The following is a 23,053-nucleotide window of genomic DNA, read 5'->3' as shown; positions in this document are numbered from 1 at the left end:
CTGTAACACTGTGAAAGGTGACCTGCAAAAGGCAAGTGGCAGGCCATAATTCAGTGCCTTGGAAGGTAACACCAGGATCTACTAGCTGATAATTGACTTTCCTGTTATACACTTATCATCCATAACACTTTTAGACTCTCAGTGGGTTCTTGCTGGCAGTGTCTGTGTTAATCCCTGCAATGGGGATGGAGCAGTAAACTTCAGAGCATGGGAATGACTCTCCCAGTCTGTCTGAAAGCAGCAGCAATAAACATGTTGCTGTCAACCCATCTCCAGTTACCAGTCACAGGCCATGAATTAATATTATTTTTTATATGATACAAACACTACCTGGCTTCAAAATTGACTGGAATCCTGTTGTAAAAAAACACAGGGTAAGATTACCACTATCCTAAAGAATTTATAATCTGACCAGCAAAGGAGTGGAAGAATATTTGGGAAACACCATGGCATTTCTGCCCTGTTTTCTAACACCTCCCTAAGTGCTGACACGTGGCTACTGTCAGAGACAGACAGGAGACAAGGTGGGCTTTTGATGTGCCTGATGTGAGCTTAAGGACAGCAAGAGAAAATCCATGCATTGAGGCCTCAAGTGATTTTGCCAGAGCCAGGTCAAGAGCCAAAAAGTGCATAGAGCCCAGCGGTTGCAACCCCAGAACTGCTACAGTTCATCCAGACAGGTCTCTTCCTCCTCCTCCTCCCATCTCTGCAGACTCTTAGAGAGTCTCCTTAGACTTGTGTGTGCTTTCTTTAAGAAGGAGTTTCTTCCAGACTGCGGCAGGAGTACTGACAAAGCCAGCACCTGGGCTGCTGGCACTGCTGCTCCTCCACATCTGACATTTCAGAGAGGCAGGTCTAGCTGCAGAAGCCAGCCTGGTTAGCAGGGATAATGAGGAGAACAGTGTGTACCTGCTCAGAGCAAGCAGGGATGTGTTCACAGATGTATTTCTGTTACATCCCGCTTGTGTAGTTTGATATTCACCTCGGTGGGATGAGACAGCCTTTAAGGCAGCACTGCTGATAGCAGCAGTCTGCTGGCTGCTTCTCGATACATGCAGAGGTTTAAGCAGGAAAGGAGAAGCACTGGAGTATGCTGAGAAGACAAAATACAGCTGGGAATCTCTGTACTGTTCCTTCTAGCTTGGAGAAAGGTTCCACCAGTGGAGGAACATGAGCCCGTGGCATTACTCAGTTTAAGAAATGCAAGAACAGACGAAGCCTTGGCTTTATGCTCCGTCACTGCCTTGATGAAAGATGTCCCACCTGTGATTCCTCATTTGCACTGTAATCCTCACCTGCCTTTGTGTGTATATTTTGGATACAGACTTTAAAGTTGTGATGGTATCAGGTTTTCAATAGAGTCTCCCCAGCCATACCTCACAGGAAATTTGTCTCTAGTTTATTTTGTAAATCTGATACATGATCTCTTCCTAAGGCAACTAGATGTGTTGTCTTTTGGAGGGTAGAAAGGGAAAGAGCAAAAGGATTGGGAAGATTTAGCAAAATCTACATTCAAAAATGCTTAACTGCAGTAGGTATATAGACATATTTTTTTTCCTCATTCCTCTTTGGTTACTTTAACTAAATAATGAACTAAGACTGACTCTTACTGGTAGCTCATTTGGATGTTGAATATGTGATGAACCCCAGAGCACTAAGTTTTGTTATACTAATTTGTTATTATGAAGCTGAATTTCACCAAAGCAAGCTTGTGGTTCTAAAAAAATGTCATCAGCCAGGTTCAGTTTTGAACTAGACCATGAAATTGTAAGTAACAGTCATGTCTGCTGTAAAACAGTGAAAATATGTCTGTAAAATACACATGAATGTAAAAACTCACTTTCGAGGGACAGCTCAATTTGACCATCAGAATGTAGTTTAGAAGGACTGCACAGGAATGCCTGCATGCAAAGGAGAAAAAAAAAAAGTAAAGTATCTAGAAGTGGGCTGCGATCTTTATTAACTCCTCATATCTGTTTTCTTTGTGTTAGGTACTCCTAAATGCTTGTGAAGAACTGCAGCTGTTTGAAATCCTGATACCAAATTGAAAAACATCCTGCCACCTTGAATGCAAAAATCAATATTGAGCCCCTTTACCATGAAGTAGCAGCTTTCAAGGTCAGTCTCACACTGGCAGTGTGGAGCCAGGATGAATGTTGCAGTGCAAATCTTTTACTTCCCTTTTTCCTCATGTATCTGGAGTAAAATATGTATGAACTGTATCTTCATGATTTCCTTTTTTCCAATCAATTCAGATACCACAGTTCTGAAACTCAACCACTTTCTCCCTTATCTCCTCCCCGTTGAAAATTACTTGTCCCCCATTATCTGTTTCTCTTCTTGTCCCTTTTCTTTGAAGCTCAGAAATTCCCCCACTCAAAACACAGCATTTAGCAGCATTTCTTCCTGAACTCTTCAAGTTTTCTAGGAATTCAGATTCAATCCATCAGTTAGATGGATTATTTCTGACTGCTGAAGACTTCTGACTTCTGCAGTCCAAAATTGGGAGGCTCAACTTTTACCTGCAGAATCCAAAGTAAAGTCAGGTTTGTACCATCTCCTGTATATACCTACCTCAATCTTTTCAAGCATTGATGTGTTTTTGTATTGACAAATGGTAAACTAAGTCAGGATTTCTGAAGATAGGTTCCTCAATAAATCATTAAGAAGAGGAGTCACTAAACCTAATCTGGACTTTCCTATGAGAGCTAGAGCTCAGTGGGGAAAAACAAGACAACTGATAGGCTTTCTGATATTTTTTGTCCTGTTCACTTGTAGTCCAAAAAATAGTTCACATGAAGCTTAAATGACATGGCAGTATTCAACTTGTTAAACCAAGGGGTTAGGGTTTTTTAGGTTTCTTTTAATTAATTTTTCTCCTTAAAGGAAAAAAAAATATTCTTTAGAGAAAATGTCATTTGCAGCAGGGAAACAGTTACAATTTTTCTGGTTTCCTGCATCTTTCACCTTCTATGCTATGTGATGTGAGAAGGTCTATTCTGTTTAGGGGAACCAAACTGTGACAATCATTTTGTTCTGGGACCCAGTGCTCCTGTCTGGTGCTTTTGAAGATCTGGTGGCCTAAATTCAAGCACATCTGAAGGACATTTCTGCCTGCATGAGTGAAAAAGCCATTTTATTTCTAACTGGACTTTTTAGCAAAATATGGATACTAAGCAGGGAGTTCTAATGTTAACGGATGGCACTGAACACTGGGTATTTAATTCTCTAACGCATGTTGGCATAGATTTATATAAATACATATTCACACAGAATGAAATGCATAGAAAGTTTTATATATAACACTATGTACAAGCAGTAGTCAATATACAGAAATATGCTCAAATGGAAATATGTATTTAGGTGTAAATATAAAGCATGATTTGATTTTATTAATCTATACCACCAAGACCTGTCGCCATGATCTGTTTAGAACATCTGAAACTACTTTCATCACTAGCAATAAAAACCAGCATTCAGGGAGTTAATGCTAAATGAACAGTCAAAATATCTTGCCAGTAAAAACATAAATCTTCATAAACCAGGCCTGTAGGTACAGCTATACCACAAAATCTGTCCCTGTGTAGACCAGGTTTATGCCCTCAAAGGGAAAACAAGCCCTATGAATGTCTCTAAACTTCTTTCAGGTACAAGTGTAATTCTTTCCCTACTACATGAGGAGCCACATAGGAATAATGCAGTCACAGCTTTTCAGAGCTACTTGAGGTTGTATGTAACCAATTCCTTTTCACTTCAATCACCTTTAAGATTTCAGTTCTAGAATTCTATCTTGTATTCCCAAAGCTCCCAAATTCCATGAATTTATGATAAAGCTAATCACCCTGTCCCTGAGGATAAATCACGCACCCCAGGAAAGGCATTTCAATACCTTTGGAAGTGTAGCAAAAAACCCTGCAGGTGAAGAAGTGCTGTGCCTTAGCAGGAACACTTCCTTCCCTTGTCCAGGATGGCTTTGGCTATCAAGAGGTGAAGATAACTATGAAAATGCTGTAAGTCTTTGAACAACTCTCTTCAGCTGTCAGAGAAGAGGACATTTACATGTTGTTCATGGTACTCAAAGTTATGTAGTGCCCTTGACTACAGTGCTCAGGTTCTCCTGCAACCTGCACAGAAGAGAAAGGAAAAGTAGAGACACGAAGTACTTTGCCCAAGGTCACTCTAGAGTGTTGAACTACATGTGCTGGACATTGGAGAAGAACAACATTCAAATTCTACTGAAGAAGCCTCTGGCTAAGCAAGAGAATACAAAACAGATCTCAGCCTGGCCACTGTACAGCGCCTGAATTCAAAGATGCAGCCAAGTTCCGAGACATCCCCACTGGTTAATGCATGAATATCAGGTCATCAGTGAATGCTTTGTCAAAATTTTCATTAATTCTGAAATTAATTTCTAGTTTGATTTCATTTCCACTTTGCTGAGAACGTACCCATTTTTCAGTCATTTGAACATATCCTGATTTCCACTGAAGACACTGAGAGAAAAGCTTATTAGCTGCTTTTTAATTTGGAGCAATAAACCTCATAAAGTTGTCAACAAAGTTTAGCGTTTCTTGATGGTTTGTTGCTTAAAGCAGGGATGATCACTCACAAATATCCCCAAAGGTGTACCAAAGCCTTAAAGAGAATGGATTTTTCTAGAATGTTCTATTTTATGAGCACAGATACCACAAAAGTCTACTGATTTTTACATCACTGAGGTCTCTAACATCCCACATAGCCTTCCTTTCTCTTGTGATGGGGACCATGAAGAACATGTCCCTAAATGAACAAGGGACAAAGAGCTGTGGGTTCCTGTAAGGTCTCCTGCCGTATTCAGGAATCCTCAATGTATCTGTGCCTACTTCTGAGGTCCTTTGCTAGGCTCTGCAATCCTCCTCAGGCTCCTGAGACAACTCATCCTCTACCACAAAGCTCTTCCTGACTTGCTCCCATCCTTTATACAACAGAATTCATTTTCCCATTTGGTATTTTATTTTGATGTTCCAGGCATAAAAAAGCAAATGGTTCCCTCAAGCCATTTTCTCTCTGTGAAACTGTGAAATAGCTTTGCAATTTTGGAGCAGTTTAAAATGCATTGTTATATTGAGAAAGAAGAGGGGAGGAGGGGGGAAGCTTCTTTTCTGACTCTGAGCACTGAATGCTATAGGAAAAATGGATTGAAATTCTTCAAATAAGGATTTCATAGCTTCTGCAGCTATCAAGGCGGATGGCTCCCTATTTGCATACTGCCATCTATATAAAAGAAATGAGACTCAACGGTTTTATTATAATTATATAGCTTGGATTTTAGTATTAATAAGCCTATTGTTATCACCACTGCCTTGCGAAAAAACCTCCACATTTCTGTCACACAAGCTGAAATATTGCAATTTATTTTTAAGGCACGTACTAAAAAAGTAAATCCTTTCCAAAGATTCTTCTTGGTTTCTTGCTCAGCACTGAACTAGTTTGTTGGAGATTATCACCAAGAACTGTGTTTGATCACTGTGTTTTTCAATATTCCCTTGCTTGCTGAGTGCTTTATTTAAAATTCACAGCAGAGGGGAGACGCATACTTTCAAGATGGTATCAGTGCCATTTTCCATGGGACTTCAGGCAGTTCCTAGGTGCCTGTGTTGATGTTCTATTACAATGGAGCATCCTTCATCGAGTCACAAAAAAAGGTGACTGATAATTAAGGTGAAAATGCTGCTCTTCTGTCTACCAGGCAGTACTCTTATCAGGCATGTGAACTCTTATCAGGTGCCTTCTTATCTCTCCTCCTGTGCATCCTATGCTGGAATCCCACACCAAACTCTCATGACATCAATGGAAGTTTTAGCCTTTGTGATGTGAAAACACAATTGCTGCTGGATTCGCCAGAGTGTGGCTCTGCAAGCACACTGAGGCCAGGGACATGGTACACAGAACAGGAATGTAAAAGGAAAAAATCAGTGGCTTTTGAGGCTGATACAATGTAATACAGCATACTACTATGTGTATATATACATATATTGCTCATATGTAGCAAAGTTGTTCATCCAGTGTCACAGCCAGATGGAGAAGTTAAGTCTCAGCTGAAATGCTTCAGCTCCAAATATTCACAGGGACAATTCTGGTGAGGTAAAGTAAGTTTTTTTTTCTTCCAGAGTATAAAATTTTAAAGCAGACTGTGTCTCAGTTTCAGAGATTTTTTTTGCATAGGAAAATAGAATCAACTTTTTCAAGTAGATAATACAAGGGAGCTTTGTGGAGAAGATAGCAGTCATAAAAGCAGGAGTTTATCTAAGCTAAATCTCTGCATGCCAGTCACTTCAGCTTCAGAAATATCAGCAGGTCCTATTTACCATCTCATGGCTGATCTCAATCCTTTTCTTATGGACAGTGATAGAAGTGGGTTTTCAGGGAGAGGTTGCAGAAGGACAGATATTTGAGGTATTTGAGGGAGGAGGGCAGAGGCTTTGAACACCACAAGAGGTTTGAACACAAGATGACGTGAAAGAGAGCTGTAAAAGACATGAAAGGTGAATGAAGGAGAATGGGAAAGAGATGTTTTACAGCCAAACAACACTAAAGAAAAATTTCTAGAGCAGGAAGAGAAGACAGAGAAATGATAGGAGGGGGAAAGGGTTACTGCAATCAAAAAAAGAAAAAAGAGATAGTAAAGTTTCATGGCAACTTTCTTAAAATTATCAAGCTCAGAATAAACTCATTCTGAGCTACGCTGCCTGATACTTTGCTTGAACAAATTATCACTGAGATTTACTCCTCTCTGCAAAAACAGTTCTAGCTCCTTCTTCCCCTACCATGAAAAAGACCTCAAGTCTAGATTTATCATGTCCCTGCTTACTTGTCAGCTTGCATTATCCTGACAGAATACAAAAAAACTTGACATATACCCTCTAGTAAAGAATTCACAAGACTCCCAGTGTGGGAAGGATTAAGCATCATAATAGCCAAAACAAACAGTTTCTTAGGGGGTTCATATAAAGTCTGTCAAACATGTTCCATAGCTCTGAGAAGAAAAACAAATGTAAATGTGAATCACCTCTAGGAAAGACAAATTCTTTAAGGTGTCCAAATGCACTAAATCATCTCTGTATTTTCATTTGGGCAGTGTCCACAAGTTTTCACCAGTTAAATAACCACAAGATTGGAGAGCAGATGGTTTGGGATGTTTGTATCAAAAGTTCCCGACGCAAGTACTGAAGGTACTTTAATAGAATCCAACTTAGCTGAAAGAACTTGAGCAAGGAACGAAAAAATAGGATTAAGATTTGGACAACTGCTGAAGAAACTCCATCTTCTGCATCTTCTATAATCACATTTTGAGAATTTTATTTTTGACTTAACATGCAAACACTTGGACCCAAACTAGCATCCAGCATAATATACAGTTATTAGCTATGTCCACTGGGAGACTTAGCCAAAATGAACACCAGATACAGACACTTAACTGCAAGTTTGGAAGAATCTGAACCCATTGGCTCTCTCAGGAAGCAGCAGGTACGGCCATATGAATTACTGAAGAAATTGCACCCAACAGGCTAAAAAAGACCTTATTCTTTGTCATGTTCTCAGACATTCTTAAAGCAATACATTTCCTTCGGTATCAGAGATTAAAAGGTAAGCACTGGAAGAATCCTTGATAAAGGGCTCCTGTTTCAGTTTCAGTTCCAGAGGTCTGTTCCTTCATTATGGGGTTAACTTGTATCACAAAGAAATATCCATGGTACTAAGTGAAATACAGCTGCTAACAGAGGAGAACTGTCAAAGGAAGAGAAATTTAATGTCTGAAAGCAGAAGCTAATTAAATTCAGACTAAAATTGTTTAAACTCATAGAACAGAGGAATTATAAACTTGCCAAAAGCTCCAGTAGTCACTAATATACCATATTTTTGCATTGATTGAGAAATTCCCAGCCACACAAATACTTAATATGTTGCAACTAAGAAAGGGCACTGCTCAGAGAAATGCTGCAGTCCTTGTGATGAAATAGATGCCAGTGGTGTTGCTATTCTGGCTTTCTTGACTAGGAGTCCTTTAACTTGTTCAAGTCTATGAAGCAGAGAAATCCTGTTCACTCTCACTATTTGTTAGATATTGAGACAACATTTATGCTTCTGCTCTATTCCTCCTCTTAACCTACCTTAGGCCGAGGACTCAGTTCGGAGGATGCTGAGCCTGTGTCTGAGTCCACAACTCAGAGATGTGCTCCTGTGTGGGAGACCACACCACTATAATTTCAGTGGACTCCATTGGTAACACTGTTTTGTTTTCGTGTTCCTCTTCTCAGATGTCTCTCAGCAACTTTCCCTGTGTTAGTTAATGCAGCAAATGAGATTACACTATCTGCTGCTGTGGATATGCTCAGACAGCATGCTGCCCATCTTCTCAATGCCACTCTCCACTATCCTCCCCCATTCTTGTGAACTTGAACCTTTCAAAACCTCTAGTCAACACGGACTGATCTATTACTAATCTCTGACAAATCCTTTGTTAATCCTGCCTCACTTGTGGCCCAAAAAGTGGCTACTGAAGCCAAAGGGAATTTGACTCAAAAAGACATGAATTTATGGCCATGATGCACAGACAGTGTTTGAATATGGAGTAAAAATAGATCTGATTCCTGCCAAACAGAATTCCAGAGAAATGGGCAGACTGGGATGCTTGTTGTCTTCTAGAGGATTAATGGGTCTCATACTATATTGTAGAGAACGACAAAGCTGGCCCTCAAATACACCATATTTTTTGTTAGAGAGCAGTAAAAATTCTATGAGGGCTTATAATTTGGTAAGATTAATTTCCTTTTCTAAACTGTTTTCCTCCATTTTTAGATAGGGTTTCCTGGAATGAAATTTTAAAAGTCATCCTCGCTCTTTTTTCAGATTCTAAGATTTATTTGTTGTTATTTTTTATTCCATATCTTCCAGTAGCTGCCAGGAAAAGCAATCTGGAATCAAGGTTTTCTTACTCTATAGTCTGGACAGGCAAATATTTCAAGAAAATATTCTGCAAACAATATGTACTGTCTGGATCTGCAAAGGTACTAAATAAACACAGGAAGAAGAAGGGTGAAAATGAGGGAGTGAGATCACAAAATGAGAAAATCATCTAGAACAATGAGCTTCAATTTACTTTTCCTTTTATTAATATGAAAAGATGTTATTAACAAGCATGAAAATCTCTGTGCTCTGATGGTTGTCACATTGAAAACTGTAGTTAGTACCTTAAATTGGAAAAGCCAGAAGTCTGAGTGAATTTCCAAGTGTCAGGTGAAGGACAGACCTAATTTCTGCTACTTTAGAATTAATCATTTTGTAACATGCAAATTGTATCTCTGGGACTAAAGATTACAATAATTTTAAATTTTTTTTTTTTTTTTTTTTTTTTTTTTTTTTAAGTACAGGAAGAAAATGCAAAGATTAAGTTATTTAGCCAGAGTTACTTAAGGAGCTTGGTGGTGAATTCAAATGCCTTATGCTCAGTCTTGTTCTTTACAACATGAGATCCTCTTTCTTAAAAAAATACCAGAGAAAATATACAAACAGCCAGTGGGGAATTGCCCTAAACAACTAAAAGTCAGTCATGCTTGCCAAAACAATTGACACTACACATTTTGCAGAGCAGAGGGACTCTTTTAGGCCTATATGCTCACTTGCTAAGTTGCATACTTTTTAAGACACAAATAAAGATTTACTCTAATGTGCTGTGGTGATTCTCACCCAGGGGTTTTTGCTTCAACAAAATAAAATTTCATATGAATCACTGAACAAGTAATTAAATGTGACTGAGAATATATCCTTGTGGTGTGCTTGTTATCTTCACTTTACCGAAGAAACTGAGGAATAGAAAAATTAAATGTCAACCCCCATTCAAGCAAAAAAATGATGATCTTCAAATCTAGAAACAAAACCTTTAATTTAATGATTTTTAAAAATTTAATCATTCATTTAATGATTTTCCTTTAGTTTTGTGCCCTGGACTATTTTTCAGCAGGATGTGTGACTGTTGTATGCTGGATAAAAGAGTCCTAAACAAAAGGACTAATGGTAGTACTTCTGTTTTGATTAAAAGTTGAATATTCCCACATTAAAATTCTATGGAAGTATGATTTGGTTTCTATAGAAATTATGCTATCTACTATTTTAACAAAGAAATCCATAATACAGGACTTTTTAAAACATCACATAAGATTCTATAAATGAGTTCTTACTCTGTATTTACTCCAGAAAAGCCTTTAGTAGGAACTTCAGAAATCACAGCACAAAAAGAAAGTACCATCCTATTAAATTCAACTGAAATTTCCTAGATATGATAGATTCCCAAAAATTAAGGAGACCTGTTTCCTAATCTCTCCCATGAGAAAGGATCCAGACATGAAACCTCTCTTCCCTGTTGCCTTCATTCCCAATGAATTAGCATTAAGTTTACCAAAGCCCTTTTCTGCCCTTCCCTATACCTCCGGGTTTGCTGCATGAAAATGGCACCTTGTTCTTGCCTCCTTACATGGTAATGATCAGTCTTGACAAGGGTTTTCAAGGCAGGGGGAGCAGTCATGGCTACAGGCAAAATCACAGCTTCTGAACTTCATGCTTGTCAATAGCTGTTTGAGTTTGCATTGCCATACTAATGTGCCTTATATATATTCCCCAGGGCTCTCCACACCATCGTGTTGCTGTTGTCTTATTCATCAATACAGTCAAAACAGATCCAGATGTTGTCAGTTAAGGTCAAGACAGGCCTCTTCCAGATCTCTGGAGTAAAAAAAGCTCCATCCCATCTTATAAAAGAAGGAAATATTGTGTATTCATTTAATAAATAACTATTGGGGTTACACAACTTTACCACAATGGCCCCAATTATTAACCTTAACTGCTATACTGAGATTAACCTTTTATGCCATGCTCTCTACTCTCCCCATTCATTTCTCCTGGCGTGACTTTGGTGGTTGGCACCCACACCACAGCACAGTCTGCAGGCCATGCTGCGTGAGATGGCATCTGAAGGGATAGAAAACGACAGACTGTCTCTCATCCCAAATAGAAGAAAAATCAAGTGAAGGACTGGAGTGTGAAAGGTTTGGGGAAGGATAGCCTCTGCTTATCTACAGCATGGACATGCAGCAAGCCAGAGCTTCACCAGCATTTCCTGCATTTAAAACTCCATCACTGGAGACATTTCTGCAGGTGCTTGCACAATTTAGCTGACTGGTTCTTAGCCTTCTCTCTCTCCTTTTTTTTTTTTAATTTTTGAAAATTCATCCTAAAGCAATGCACCCACTTGGAACCAGATTTTAAAGTAAACTTGATATCCCTTAAGCTAGAACATACATGCTACTATACACCAACAAATACAGGCCAAATATTCCCTCTGCTCTTTAGCTCTTTGAAAGACTCGTGATGAGTTCACACTGCAAAGCAATGACTTTGAACATGATGGTCACTGTGTTTCTATTTAGGCACTGATGTGGGACTAATTCAGTACTCAAGGGGAACTGAAGGCTTCAAAATAGAACTCCAGGGAAGCGCCATTTTTTATAAAGTCCTTGGCTTTCCTAGTAAGATTAGTGACAAAGCAGACACCTGGCATGTACAGGGGTTTCTGCACTGTGCAGATCTGATTGCGTTGCCCAGAAATGTTGTCTCCTCAGAGCTGGTCCTTGAGAATTCTGCCTAAGGAAGCTTGCTATGTGAGCAATCTCTCCTTGCTCCCACTGTCTCAGCTATCACTACCATATTCATTCCCAGGGAAATCAAATATACCACTGCTGTTGTAAATGTTCAGCTTACCAACAATTTCAGAAGTATAGTTTGATGAGTTCTGAGTAAAAGCACAGCGAACCCATTTGTGGTGCCCTAATTGCTACATGTACTTATGTAACAGAGGTATTGGCTCTTACTTTAACACTAGTTCTCTTCTGTAAAAGACAGTGTCAAAGAAGTAAGGCAGCTGCCTACGCAGCCAGACACAGCAATAGTCTAAAGACTTGAATAAAAGTGGCAGCAATAAGAAAGTAAAATATAGCCTCTATTTCTCCTGCGAGCCTAGTTTGATAAAATCTGCTGTCATTCAGTATACACACAAAGTACAAAGAAGACATGCTGAGCATGCAAAATTGGCAGACTTATCTGAGGAGTAATAAGGACTGCAGACCCCCAAAAGCTTTTCCTTGTTCTCTTTTCAGAAGGGAGGGGCTGTCCTGCCCTTCTGTTTCCTTTGCTGCTCTGCAATCATCTAACATTCTGTTGCTCAGCTGTCCCTTTCTAGATACACATTTCTTGAAGAAGCACAAGAGAAGTACTTGCTCAAATTTTTTCCTGCAAGCTCTGACTACCTTGGAGCTGTTTTTCTGCCACAGCCTTACCTTGGTGGGGATTTTGGACCATAAAAAGAAGATTGGCTGTCATCATGCTGAAAGTTACCTCACTTTGGAAAGATAAGCTACTGATTGTTTTTATTTGATGACAAACTCTTGCCAAGTATTGATGCATGAATAATATTAATGTCCGTCCCTCTTTATGTCATGTACTTAGACGTATCACCCTTATAAACCAGCCTCAGCTTCCTAAACCACTCTGGCCTATTGCAAGGAAGAAGCATAAAGAGAAAAAAAAATAGCCACCAAAGCTGCATCTTGTGCAGAAAGTACACACCACATTGTGAACAGGGGGAACAACATCTGGAACTGCCTCATGACCAAAAACCATCTGAAAGCCAACTCATGCAGATGTGTTTGGCCCCAAGGAGACTTACAATGCTCATCCCTAACCTACAGAAATGCAACATGTTCCAGAGAAATAAATGGAGTAAAAAGATGTATTTGATTTAGGATGAACAGGGGGAGAAGGAAGAAGAATGTGAAACTTTCCATTGGCTTATTAAACTTTCCTTTGCAAAGTTGTTTCTGTTCAAGCAAGGGACTTGCCAGCATAGCGGAGCTGATAATTTGGGAGCCAAATGTGCTCAGTGCCAGTGTCATCAAGAAGGATAGATTATAGAGCTGCTTCTCATTTATGTGCTTGTTCTGATGAAATACAGACATTTATCTTTGTGGAACTAGTAAAACAATTGCATCATTTTCCACTGCAAATTGAATCAATGTACCCAGTGGCTGCTGAGCTGGGAGTAGAGCTGGAAACTGTATATTCTGCTATGCAGCTCCTCTGATGGTAGGATCCATTTTGCATTCAGCTGAATTGCCTTCACCTTTCCTGTCCATTCCCAAGCCTTTTTTAGAAAAGTGACACATAAAACCAAACCAAACCAAACTAAAACAAAAAACCAAAAAAACCCAAAAAACTAAAAATGCCAACCAGCCAAAAAAATCCAAACAAAAACAAAAGAATCAAAGATAATCCCCAAAAACTTAGCTTTTGTTTTGTTTTCTCCACAACCCCTCCCCTTGTGAGCCTGAGGGGTGTAATACTGTCAGTCCTTTGTCCAAGTTTGAATGGCTGGAGAGACTACCCTGCATCCATGCAAAACACAGATCCCACATGGAATTTCTGCCAATGGTTAGAGATATTTGCCTCTGAGACTTTTGCTCAGGTCATCTGTCCTTACAGAGCATCACACAGTGCTCCATTCTCTTGTCAGACCTCACACAGAGCAAGTAATTCAGGAAAAATCACAGCTGTTTAGTCAAACAGAGAGTACCTGAACACTTTCTTTGAGACTTCATGCCCCTTGGGAAACTCTAAATTTCTAGAATCACCTATCCAAGTGTAATCACTGCTACAAACAAAAATATTGCTCCAGAGACTATAACTTTTTGTGGGGAATGAAGCAAGTGCTGTGATACATATTGTGGATCTGCCAAAAAGCTATGTGAAACTACAAAAAAGTACCTTATCAATATTGTCATGAAAAGATTATTACCTATTACTTACATCACTAATGTTCTTTGGGTCCCAGGTAGGACATGCAGGTGGATTTTAGTTACTTATATACTATCCTGCTTGGATTTTACATCACAGTTATATATATATATATATATATATATATATACAGCTCAGATAATGCTGGACTTCTACAAAGGCTGCAGATCCACCTGGTACCTGTGTCCCACCTGCTACATCTGCAAAGACAGAGATCCCTTCCAGAGAGGAATCCTGCCCCTGACAAATTAAAATTTAAGACATAGTAATCATAAAAGTCATAGAATCAGAGAAAGGCTTGTGTCAGAGGAGATCTTACACATCATCTATTTCCAACCCACCTGCCATGGGGAGGGATACCACCCTCTAGATCATGAACAGAGAGGGCAAGGCAGAGCACAAGAAAATTATGAAAGCTTAGCACAGTGCTCCTGTCACAGCTGGATGATGACTGGGAGTTCTTCAGCAATTCAGTGAAGGACAGCTTCTAAAGGTAATTCAGGTAGGACAGTGGTGCAGTTGTAATTGTATTAAGGGGCAAAGTCTCCTCCAAGCATGACTGTCAACAGGGGAAGAAAGCATGGAGGTGCTTGCTGCACTGCTACAAGCATATTTACAAATCAGGCAGAACACATAAATGCTGGGGATTTTAAGTAGGTCTTTCAACCTCTATTTCTGTAACTCCAGGGCAAGAAAAAATAGTCCTGTGAAGAAACAGCAGCAGAGATTCTAACTACAAAAGCAAACAGTACTCTAAAGACCTTGGAAATGCACTTATTTGTGCTTTTACAGGTGATTTTAAAAATCTCCATCTTCCCACAAGATGTTTCTTTCTTTAAATGGTTTGGTTTTTTTAATCTGTAGTTCCTGATTTCATTTATGTGCATTCCAGTGGTGTTTAGAGACTCTAAACAGCATTAATAGTGCCTACCATACAAACCCAGATAACAGAAAATGTTTACCCTGAAGGCGAATAGAAATAGGGAGAAGATGCATCTGTGGTACAGAATGGAGCAGAAAGGAAAAAGCTGTCATGAGGAAGGATCCAAAGGAAATCCAAGATTTGCGAAAGTGTGGTTGTTTACAGGGCCTCGGGGTTTAGCTGCTCCAGCTGAGATGCTTCCAAAGGGGGTTGATAATGCAAAGCATTCATTGCCATGAAACAGGATTCAAGTCTGCCTCAAGTTAGTCACTTCTAACACCAGGAACTGAAGATCTTACACTTCTAAAGCAACCTCAGTTTAGATTTCCACAAATTAATCTTCATCCAGTGCTAATGGTGCTCAGTATTGGCTCTTAAGACTCCACTCTTCAATAGTTCACAGTCATGTTGCCTTCAGGTTTCTCCACTGATTATGAGAAAAACAACAAACACTGAACTCAAGAGAAAATATGCATTGAAAGAGGCAACATTTTGGGGGGAGATTTTATCTGTTATTAGCCCAAGAGATTAGCTTGGAGAAAATGAATAAGATGGTAGGCACATGCTGAGGCTTGAAGCAGAAAAATCCAAGCTAAATCAAAACTAAAAATATTTAATCCAAATTTGTCATCCTGTAACACTTTGTTTTTGGCAGAAAAGTTGGTGCAAGATTTTGTACTCCCAGGCACTCAGTTCTGCTGGATCCCCACTATTCTCACTGAGTTGGGGCAGTACCACCATCTGAATCACTGCAATTTAAATAAGTGTATTAAATGATGTGGATTTAAAAATGCTATTTCCTTTATTTAAATCTGAGTTGTTTGAGTGTAAGATCTGATTCTGCAAAAGAAGTAAAAAGATGGGGATAAGATTTTTTAAGTGGCTTTAATGCCAAAATTATTACACATTTAAGTTAAATTAATGTGTTAATTAGAAAATCTGAGAGAAAAAAAAAATACTGCTGGTGGTTTTGGAGCAGAGGGAGCTTCTGTTCAAAAGAGATGGTTTGCCTCAACGGAAGAGAAACAGCCATTCACTTAGTTATCCAAGGCACTAGTTTAAAGATTGTATTGCACTTCATTGAAAACATTCCTACTGTTCAGTTGTGTCCTGTATCAAAATATCCTTCACAAGACAGTTCCAGGTCATTCACCAGCTCATCAGCAGGGTTTTGCTGCTCACTTCTGCATATGGGTAACAGCATGAAACCCACGCTGTCTGCCAAACAGCCCATATATCAGAGTTTACCAGGCTCTGCTGCTGCTGCTGCTTTTCCTCCCCCTGTAGAATGCCACAGGCTACAGACAGATGAAATGGGAAATACTATAGTCTTTCAAAGGACCAGTGTAACTCTTAGAGGGAAATTATCCTTTGATTGCACAACAGAGATTCCCACACACAGCTGATATTAGGAAACACCCATGTAACACTACTTTCAACAAAGAGGCACAACAAAATGTGTTTCTCAAGACAAAAGAATGAAATCTGGCAACTTTGCATGGCTGCTTGGCAAAGACTGCAAGTGCTCTAAAGTGGCTGGTTAAATGCTAGAATCATAATGGGAATTGGAAATGGAAAAGTCTGGAAACATTCTAACTTTGGAGGTTTTTTGGTTTTCATTTTCTGTTTCTCCTGGCTGGTGTGTAACAAGACACTACAACTGCTTTCTGAGCCTGTTATTCTGCATAAATACATGCCAAAGGTAGGAGCAGACAGCTGCTGAGAAATCTATCAAGGGCTGTTAAACACAAAGGTACCACCTCTGGCTCAAGTAATCCCAGAACAGCAGATTGCTGGGAGCTGCTCTGGGGAATTGTGCCATGTGTCTGTCTCCCATCCACATCTCCGAAGGACAGAGATCCGGTACCACAAATGGCAACTTCTTCCCTCACCCAGTACAGCTCTCTGTAAGCTCTGCTGTTAAATGAGCACTTCATAACATTTCATTCAACAGGCACTTCTGGAAACAGATGCTTCCCAAAGATGTTTTCATGAAGGATTTGAGCCAATTAAAGAGGCTTTCAGGAAAAGATACCTCCACATGCAGTGAAATTTACCCTTTGCAAGGGTTTACAGACAGGCTGCTGTCTTTATACCACAATAAATCCCCATCAAACATGGTTAGACAGCCATAGGCTGTATTCCTCTGAAAAATTCAGATCCTAAAATAAATCTTTTAAAGTGCAAAGGTATTTGGATGTCAGGAAGAGAAATCACTTTCAGGTCAGTTTGTGCTAACAAGTTGCTCATCTATTTTGCTGTGAGGATTCAGAGCTCAGTTCTCATCTCAAGGCATTTAATCAAGCATTTAGCCAAGTCCCTGCAGTCTGCTCAGCAAACTAAAGAAAATGCACAAAATCCAGATTATTTAAGCAGCATAACACTATTTCTTTTTCTTGCTCTTCTACATGTGAGAAAAAGCTGGGAAAGAATTTGGTTTCCAACCTGGCAGTGAAAAACTCCATATCTGAGCAGAAGTAAACATCAGAAAGTTTCATCTGATGCAATGATCTTTTCAGAAACTTTATCAGCAGGAAAAAGTAAGGAATTATAAAGGAGCAGAATCTGTAACATGAAATGTTGACAGTGGGCTCCAACACAAAAATATCACTTTAGATATTTGCAATACATGTGTGTATGTAATAACATGTCAGAGTTACTCAGAAAATGAAATGATCGATGTATAAAATTGAAAAGGAAGAACTTTGTTCTGAAGTCGAGGAAGAAAAAATCAGAAATACTATCGATGTACTATCTAACCATTACCTCCCAAAACAGTCATCATGTGCCACTGCTTGTTGGTGGACTTGGTCAGATCAGTGGTCACAAAAAGACAGAATTTTAGGAAGTTCATAACCTGACAGGAGGCCTATTAGTGTTAGGCACCCCAAGCCTGTTGAGTTTAGTCTGGATTTGGGAGAGCTATAGGATCTTTTAACGTCCAAATGCTAGTATCAGCACCTAAAATATCTTCTGGCTCTTTAAGAATCTTTAGCCCTTATTGCTCTTTTAGAAAGCTGTGTGGCCCTTTTGTCAAACTCAGTGACATTTTCAAAGTTGAACAGAATCAGAACAACAGATTTTGGAGTTTATAAAGCAACTGCCATATGGGAAAAGTTAAAAAAGAAACAGGCACACATATAAGACAGCATGAGAAATGATGGCTCTGCTTGGCCTGGGCAGTGTTTGTCCTCTCCTCAGAGGATTTTCAGCTACCTGAGCAATCAATCCAAGCACTAAATTTGCTGCTTCTTGTCTTTGTTAAAGAAAATCTACCAATAAATCCCCATAAGAGTTTGTGTAACCCAGATCAGTCAGTTATTTCTTTCTCCCTCAGCATTCATGGCCTAACCAGCTGGCTCTCACACTGCCCAAGCACAGACCTTGTTAGGCACCAGTGGCTGATGCAGCCTTGTGCTGCATTTTGAGGAGGCCGATACACTGTAAAAGCTCACAGAATATACTTTTTGTGTAAGTACAAATAAGCAGGAAAGCCCAAAGTAATTTGTTTTCTTTTATGCTAAACAGGAAGATGTATGGGAAGAGGAGAACCGCTTATTAATCCCAACCAAACAGTAAACTCCAGCTGAGCAAACTCTGCCATTTGGTGGACTGAATTTCTTAATCAGGAAAACATATGGGGAGGCAGTTCTCAGCAACCGAGACAGGAAGATTTGCAAATGCTTTCCCATTGGTGTATACCAGAAAGACAGCACAATTTGCATTAAAAAAAAAAGGAATATTTTTGCTTTTTTTGCCTTGTACAAGCATATTAATGTTAAGGGAACTTAGCAGCTTCCCTGTAGTGTCATGAGAACAGCAGAACCAGTGAAGATGGCTCAATTACAAAAATAAGAATGTTGTATGCAAGTCAAAAACCAAATGAAGCAAAACTAACCCACGCTTCTGTTCTGCTCATCCCAGGAATGTATGTCAAGAAAACAGCTTAGACTCTGGAATTTATTGTCAGGAAAAAGAGGAAAAACACATTCATTATCCCAAGAACTGGCAGAAGCAAAGCCTTGAGAGGAAACCTGCTACATTTCCATGAAATCATAGAATTTGGTTTGGGTTGGAAACCTTTACCTTTAAAGCTATCTAGTCCAACTCCTGTGCAACGAGCAGGGACATCTTCAACTAGATAAAGTTACTCGAAACCCCACCAAGTCTGGCCTTAAACATTTCCAAGTATAGGACACCTCTCTGGGCAACCTGTGCCAGTGTTTCACTATCCTCATTGCAATAAAATTCTTAACTATAGCTAATCTATTTATACATTCTTTTAGTTTAAAATCATTACTGCTTGACCTATCACCACAGGCCCTACTAAAAAGGCTGCCTCAGGTTTCTGACAGCAGGTTTACCTAGCTGACAGCATCTTTCCTCCCTAGTGAAGCAGAAGAAAATATCCAAGCACAATGTTTGTGAACACTGCTGATGAATATACAATCTCTCAGAAAAATTTCATAACCCAAACTCTTGAATGTTCCTGATCATGTGTATGATCAGCACTAGGGCCATCAGCTCCTGCCTGGCATAAGAGGTTATGAGTGGATTGAGCTGATGCTCTGTTGCCAGTTCATTTTTGCTAGAATGATTCCTCTGTGCTCTGTGTAGCTTAAAAGGAATCATAAGGGCCCCAGATTTTAAAGTCAGAGAAACAACTAAATCCCACTGTCCAATTAATACATGCAGAAACAGTCTCCCTAATTTAGGTAGCAAGGTTCAATCAACGTAGTTCTCTGGCACATTAGACAGGTGAAGTATATTTAAATACATGTTCTTGCTGGAATGTAAAGTTGGTAGAGGGTCAGAAATTAAGTCTGAATTTTCAGCATGATCTGGCCACCAGCTTGTTTTGTGTTGCATATCAATATTCAGCACTTCACTAAATTGTGCATATTAAAACAAAATTATGTGCAAACTTTTATTCGAAGAGATGGTCACAGATACAAGGCAGCATGCAAAGAAATACATAGAAATGGAGGGTTACTGCCTCAAGAAATTTCTGTGGTGAAGGGACATGTGTCATTAAACTATTCACAACCAGAAAAACCTGGAATTGAAGCTTAGTCACTAACTAGATGTGCCATTAGTGGGGCAAAGGTAGTAGAGGAGTACTGATTCTTAGATTTATATAGGATAAAACTTTATATGCAGTGTAAATTACAACCCAAAATACAAATTGTAATTAATTCATAAGCTGCTTTGCAAAAGCAGCTGAATTACTACTCTGTTTTTTAACCCCACTGTGGGAAATTCTGTGATCTGACTGTCTCATAACAACTCCAGTCTCTTTAGACTTCTGCCTACAGGTAGAAAAACACATTGTGTTGTAAGAAATCCTCATCCTCCCTGCCTTTCACAACAGTCTAAGATCAAGAGTAACCTCCTGCTGAGAAGAACCAGGCTGACCCCACTGTGAAAGAGAGATCAGTAAGGCCAGATGGATTCCCAACACCACATTGAGCACTGAGGGCCAGAGGGAGCAGAATGACACCAGAAGAAGGAGGGTTTTGCTGATCTCACCATGGAGTAACTGCAGGGAATTTTTCACCTTCTTGAGGCACTGTACAAACATCTTTTTGTCACCAAATTTAATACTGTGGCTCCTTGGTCACAACTAAATTAGGTGGCCCCATGAGAAATCAGTGTGAAAGTAATGAAAGGAGCAATTGGCAGCCAAGGCAGGTGGCTGTCCCCCTCTACTGCACTCTGGTGAAAGCCATCCCAGAGTGCTTGTGTCCAGCTCTGGGGTCCCTAACATAAGAAGGACGTGGACCTGTTGGAGAGCAAGTTCAGAGGAGGCCACAAAGATGCTCAGAGAACTGAAGCACCTCTTCTTTGAAGACAGTCTGAGAAAGTTGCAAGTGGTCAGCCTAGAGAAGAGAAGGCTCCAGGGAGACCGTAGAGCACCTTTCAGCACCTAAGTGGGCTCCAACTGAGCTGAAGAGGGACTTTCGACAAGGGCATGTAGTGATGGGACAAAGGGAATGGTTTTAAACTTAAAGAGGAGAGATTTAAATTAGATATTAGAATGAAATTTTTTCCTGTGAAATTTAAAGTGTAGGTTTTAAAGGGCATTATCCATCTCATTTCTGCTGCTCTGTTTTGAAGACTGTGAGTTTGTAGGTTTTGACAAGATTAATCTCTCCTATCTTTAGACACCTAGAAAGTACAACTTCACACCTGATCTGATCCTTTGATATCCACTCTAGAGGAAATAAAGGTGCTTCTGGGGTGGAATTTCATTCCATCCCAAGGTAGACATCTAAAACAGGTCAGAGAAATTGTACCTAAAGATTGTCTTTTTTGCCCCTCCACTGACTGCAGGAGTTAAGCTGAGGAGCTCACACACAGAAAATTACCCTGGAATGTCTGATGCTGGAGGAGGTAAATCCCACCCTAGAATATCTCTCCCAATAGCTGTCAAAGCTCTTCACTGAAACTTTTTGAGGCAGGGAGTTATTTAGACTGCAAAGCTTTAGGGGGTCTTTTACTGAAGGCTTGAAAAGTTATTGACATATTGGAAACTCAGTTTCAAGGAAAGTCTTTGCACACTGTGGTGGTACTACCTGGTGGGAGTTCCACACAATTTCTGTTTAAATGAAAAAGGAACATGATCTGTTGCTTGTTGATAAACATGGTCCCTCTCTCCAATATGCAAAATCCCATAGCTAATGAGTTGGATTCTCATTTAAATTACCCTAATGCAATGAGAAAGGGCACCACCAAAATTCAATTATATCCAATTATATTGGTTTAAATTTGAGATAAAGCAAAGCCAGAATCAGGTCTAGTCTGTTCCACATTGATTTCTAAGTTTTCCCTATGTTCAGGTCTCAAAATAGTTCAAATATTGATGACATGCAGGAGAGAAGTTCTACGAAATGTCATTTTGATATTCATTTAATTATGCTAATTGAGACTTGTTACCTCTTATTTGTACATTTAAAACATACCCAATTCCCCTCTAGCAAAATTCTCTTGCCAAAAGAGATCCAATCATTGTTGTTAGCTTATACTCCAAACCTCATCCCAGGAAAAGATAAATAAAAGTATTTAGGTAAATGCAGAGAGAGAGTTTAATAAAACTTAAGTGCATGCAAATGCTTAATCTTTAAAAATACTTTTAGTAAGAAATTCTATGTCCTTTTTGTTTGAGGAGTTTCTGTTCTTTTAGTGCAGTTGAACTTTTTTACCTCAGAACAAAAGCTTCCAGAACATTTTAAAAGGTAAGAAAATCGAAATAAATTTTTAAGAATTCTTGAAGTTGTTTCGGCATGTACAGCTGCATTGCCTAGAGTGAATCATTACATTTCCATGCTCTTCCGTGACACAACTCTACAAGAGCACTTCCAAGCTCTCTGGTTCTTTCAGTCCCTGCACCAGGGTTTCTTGCTGTACAACTGGAACAGCAGCCCTGAGCACAGCCTATTTCTCAGCCCACCCACCTTCCCAAGGTGTCACTGCTGCACGTTCATGACAGTGAATGCACTTCTTAGAGGAAGTTCAAAAGCCTGTTTGCCCCCCTGTGCTGGCTGGCACCTGGGGACTGCTGTGGTGGCAGTGGCAGTGCTGTGACCAGGCCCGAGGTGATGCATCACCCACAGACAGAGACTCATTTCTGCAGTGGCTTCAGAGCAGTGCTCAGATAACAGGGACTTTTGTGATGGCAGGACCTCTGGACTGTGCTGCTGCAGCACCTCTCTATGCTGGTCAAACACAGAAGTTATGGGGTGATGAGTCTTCCACACTTCATGGGAATTATAGAACCAGGTGTGCTAGCAGCTTCACAATACATGGCAATGCAGAAACTAGAGATCTTCTGTTCCCTCATATTAATACAGGATTTTTTCTATCCAGATGGCATATTACCACAGTGTTCCACAAGGGAGAATGTTCACATGCCCTGAAGATGTCAGAGGAACAAAATCTACAGCAGAAAATAAAGCAAACTTCTATACTCCAGAGTCCCAAGCTCAGCAAAAAGTACCTATGCATGGGTGGGCATGGACATACACACCGATACCGAAAAAGGCATGGGGAAAATGGTATTTTCAAGAATATAAAAAATTACCAGTTTCTAATCCTCCAGAGCCCTAAATATTGCACAGAGAAGACACATATTTTGAAACTCTGACTCAAAAGTGACTGAGCTTTGGGAAAGGCACCTGTTGATTTCACAATGGTTATAGATCAAGCTTACCATACAACAATGCAATTTCTCTCATTGGAGGATGTTTATAT

The 23,053-nt window shown here is 39.7% G+C and overlaps 1 protein-coding gene across 12 annotated transcripts in view; it reads right to left on the bottom strand.

Annotated features, from left to right (window-relative positions):
* The window catches only part of TENM4 (teneurin transmembrane protein 4), a 592,138-nt gene that overhangs the window by 418,714 nt on the left and 150,371 nt on the right, over positions 1–23,053 (bottom strand). The window contains exon 1 of one of the 12 annotated variants that reach the window (XM_039718529.1): positions 1,841–1,864. The exons of the other annotated variants lie outside the window; for them this stretch is intronic. The gene's annotated coding sequence lies outside the window, so the exon portion shown is untranslated. Of the gene's footprint in view, positions 1–1,840; positions 1,865–23,053 lie in introns of those variants that run through there. 12 annotated transcript variants of the gene reach the window in all.

This window comes from Passer montanus, unplaced genomic scaffold (assembly GCF_014805655.1).
Source record: "Passer montanus isolate IOZ18808 unplaced genomic scaffold, ASM1480565v1 scaffold4, whole genome shotgun sequence".
In the NCBI taxonomy this organism is placed as follows: Eukaryota; Metazoa; Chordata; class Aves; order Passeriformes; family Passeridae; genus Passer; species Passer montanus.
The sequence above is the reverse complement of the archived record's forward strand: the minus strand, read 5'-3'. Positions and strand labels throughout refer to the sequence as shown.